Source organism: Pseudophryne corroboree, chromosome 5 (genome assembly GCF_028390025.1).
Source record: "Pseudophryne corroboree isolate aPseCor3 chromosome 5, aPseCor3.hap2, whole genome shotgun sequence".
Classification (NCBI taxonomy): Eukaryota; Metazoa; Chordata; class Amphibia; order Anura; family Myobatrachidae; genus Pseudophryne; species Pseudophryne corroboree.
In genome coordinates this window covers 236,510,652-236,515,284 of record NC_086448.1, presented here as the reverse complement: position 1 = coordinate 236,515,284, position 4,633 = coordinate 236,510,652, and positions in this window count along the sequence as shown.

Here is a 4,633-nt window from a genome sequence, read left to right as displayed (position 1 = left end):
ATGTTTACAACTGTACTTTATGCTTATTTTTTTCCCCCTTTATTCTCCGTCTTACAAGTGGGTCCTATATATTACGTGCTCCTCCTCCTAGGTGTAGAAGAAGAATGAGCATGTGCCCCATTTGCAGTTAATAAGGCAGCAAAAGGCACAGTTCAGCATGCCTAGCGCCTGACCCATATTGTTTGTAGTACAGTAGATATACATATATATATATACACACACACACATATATATATATATATATATATATATATGTATAATGTTCAGAAAAATACTCACTCTCCAGGTTTATCACATACATATGGAGTCTCCGTTATTTTGGCTGGCTGAGGCGTTAGTCACGATCGGGCATACGCAGCGTGCCTGGGCGCAGGGAGGCACAACTAGTCATAGGGAGGCGCACAGAGAGTTTGGCGTTACCTTTGAGTGTAATACCTGCTATCATCCACCAGATGTCGCTTTTTAAAATCACCATTGCGCATGCTTGTGGGCTCCATTAAAATACAATACTGAACTAGAGCATAAGAACTACTTTACTGGTGCGTCTCATTACGCTACAATATGCTACAGTATGTCATACAGTATATAACAGTATATACAGTACATACGTAAATAAATAGTACAGCATATACGAACGTGTTACAGGTACATTATGGTCTATTGATGTTAGGGATATGTAAGCATCCAAATCCAATTGTATTAAGCATAATGGGGAGAGATAAAAGCTCCTCACTAAGTTCCTGGATGCCAAATCACCGTGCTTAGCATCTCTGTACAGTATTTTGCATCTGTGTACTAAATAGCACGAACAGCTTATAACATACTCTGCTCTAAAGGCTACAGCAGCAAGTGTTATCTTTTTAAGTATAATGGGGAGAGATAAAAGCTCCTCCATAAGTTCCTGGATGCTAAATCACCATGCTTGGCATCTCTGTACAGTATTTTGCATTTGAGTACTAAATAGCATGGACAGCTTGTAATATACAGTGGCAAGTGTTATCTTTCTAAGTATAATGGGGAGAGATAAAAGCTCCTCCCTAAGTTTCTGGATGCCAAATCACCGTGCTTAGCATCTCTGTACAGTATTTTGCATTTTAGTACTAAATAGCACAAACAGCTTGTACCGTACTCTGCTCTAAAGGCTACAGCGACAAGTGTTATCTTTCTAAGTATAATGGGGAGAGATAAAAGCTCCTCCCTCAGTTCCTGGATGCCAAATCGCCATCCTTAGTATCTCTGTACAGTATTTTGCTGTAATGGCTACAGCGGCAAGTGTCATCTTTATAAGTATAATGGGGAGAGATAAAAGATCCTCCCAAAGTTCCTGGATGCCAAATCACTGTGCTTAGCATCTCTGTACAGTATTTTGTATTTGAGTACTAAATAACACAAACAGCTTGTAAACGTACGCTGCTCTAAAGGCTACAGCGGCAAGTGTTATCTGTATAAGTATAATGGGGAGAGATAAAAGCTACTCCCTCAGTTCCTGGATGCCAAATCACCATCCTTAGTATCTCTGTACAGTATTTTTCTGTAATGGCTACAGTGGCAAGTGTTATCTTTATAAGTATATAATTGACAGAATTATTCAACCAGTCATTAGCTACAGGAGTAATTTCAGAGGACTGGAAAAGAGTGAACGTACTCCCACTGCACAAAAGTTGGAAGCAAGGAAGAGGCAAAAAAACTACAGACCAGTGAGTCTTATATCACAGTAGGGAAATTGATGGAAACACTCTTAAAAAGAAAGATTGTAGATTATCTCAAATCCAGCAATATACAGGATCCCAAACAGCATGGATTCACTGGGGGGGAGGGGGGGAATCATGTCAAACAAATCTTATTGACTTTTTTGATTGTGTGACTAAAGTGATGGATAAAGGTGTAGCTGTGGATATAGCTTATCTAGACTTTACTAAAGAGGAAGAGGAATTGTCGCACAGACGAGAAGAATTTGCAAATTAATCATGTGTGTTTGTTCTTTCCCCGCTTATCATTAAGTGGATGTCACAATATTATCACCGGGGGGTGCTCCTGGAATAAGATTCAGCATATAGTATAACAAAAGAGAGAGAAAGTATTCCTTGCTAGGGCACACTCAGAAACAAATATACTATTATTTACTTAAAGTCAACGCCCCACCAGGGGGGGTGACCAATAGTAGATTAAAATATAACTTTTATTGGTATACGTTAAAGCTCACGAAATATGTGCAAGTGAAAAAATAATAATAAATAATGACAAAAATAAATAAAAATAAAGATAAAGTGTACTAAATATCTGTGATATTAAAAAGCTAAACCACTGTGAATGTGTCTAGTGTCTGGTATTGTATCATTTATTTCTGTGGTTCCATCAGATGTTGCTGCAGTTGTTACAATACTGTAGCAACTTATGTTAGGGAGAGAGTGAGTTTGTTACAATTAGCTATGATGACCTCATTCCTTTATGCCTGACTCTCCTCACATAGTAGCATGGAGTATATGCGGTATCTAAATATCATTGAGGCATAGCACATATCCATCTCCTAACATAATCTTATATATTACAATTGTGTATTTAAATTGTTTAATATATATACACACACAGAAAAAGTAATAAATAAATAAATAAATGAATAAACTGCTGCTATCAATTATTCAATATTGGATGGTGAGACTTCACTTTTAGTACACAGAGGTCCTATGTATTTCTAATATTAAACATTCCCATCAATATTAATACTTGGATATAAAGAATCCAAAGTCCATTATATATCCTTAAGTAATTATATAGGGGACATATAGAAAATAACCCAATAGATTCACTTTCTAGTGGGCTGAACAGTATAGTGCAGGTGTATTGCCAAGTGGCTGAGATAACACATATAGTATCTGGTCTATACTGGGAATATATTCAAATAGTGGGTATCGAAAATCTCACTAGGCACAGCAAATATTTAACCTGCACCCACGTTTTGGAGAGCAGGCTGGTTAATATGCCCTAACAGTGATGATCTAATGATAAAGTGGCAATAACCAGCATCCGCTGTCTCCAATATATAATATAATATACCCTGACGTCTGATGTTAAGCTAATAGCAGCAGCGTCTCCCAGTACTGACAGTTTTAATATAGATATAAAATATCCCCTAGCAGTTTGATCTTATAGATTGCAGCCGGCATTCTCCAGCTGCCACTGTGAAAGATATATAAAGAGATGGGTTGTGTGTTAGCAATAATCCGGCTGACCGCGGCCGGCATCTCCCGGTTCTCGCGGTCAGACCAGATATGCCCGGGCTGTGTTGTGTTTAGTGAGCGTAGTCCGCAACCATACAGATCCTGTGATCAGATGTCAATTAGCGGTGTGCAGCCGCTCGTAGTGTAGCCGTGCTGCTAGCAAGCACGTCCCACACACTGCAGCTGATAGTGAGAGTCTCACTGTAAAGATAAAGCAGCGGTTTCGCATATATCATACACACTTAGACATTTAATCAATACTGAGGGCTTAAATGCCCATAAAAGCAGTGGTTAAGCTAACTGAAGGACGGACACGTGTAGAACGTTAGCCTTCAGTTAGCTTAACCACTGCTTTTATGGGCATTTATGCCCTCAGTATTGATTAAATGTCTAAGTGTGTATGATATATGTGAAACCGCTGCTTTATCTTTACAGTGAGACTCTCACTATCAGCTGCAGTGTGTGGGACGTGCTTGCTAGCAGCACGGCTACACTACGAGCGGCTGCACACCGCTAATTGACATCTGATCACAGGATCTGTATGGTTGCGAACTACGCTCACTAAACACAACACAGCCCGGGCATATCTGGTCTGACCGCGAGAACCGGGAGACGCCGGCCGCGGTCAGCCGGATTATTGCTAACACACAACCCATCTCTTTATATATCTTTCACAGTGGCAGCTGGAGAATGCCGGCTGCAATCTATAAGATCAAACTGCTAGGGGATATTTTATATCTATATTAAAACTGTCAGTACTGGGAGACGCTGCTGCTATTAGCTTAACATCAGACGTCAGGGTATATTATATTATATATTGGAGACAGCGGATGCTGGTTATTGCCACTTTATCATTAGATCATCACTGTTAGGGCATATTAACCAGCCTGCTCTCCAAAACGTGGGTGCAGGTTAAATATTTGCTGTGCCTAGTGAGATTTTCGATACCCACTATTTGAATATATTCCCAGTATAGACCAGATACTATATGTGTTATCTCAGCCACTTGGCAATACACCTGCACTATACTGTTCAGCCCAATAGAAAGTGAATCTATTGGGTTATTTTCTATATGTCCCCTATATAATTACTTAAGGATATATAATGGACTTTGGATTCTTTATATCCAAGTATTAATATTGATGGGAATGTTTAATATTAGAAATACATAGGACCTCTGTGTACTAAAAAGTGAAGTCTCACCATCCAATATTGAATAATTGATAGCAGCAGTTTATTCATTTATTTATTTATTTATTACTTTTTCTGTGTGTGTATATGTATTAAACAATTTAAATACACAATTGTAATATATAAGATTATGTTAGGAGATGGATATGTGCTATGCCTCAATGATATTTAGATACCGCATATACTCCATGCTACTATGTGAGGAGAGTCAGGCATAAAGGAAT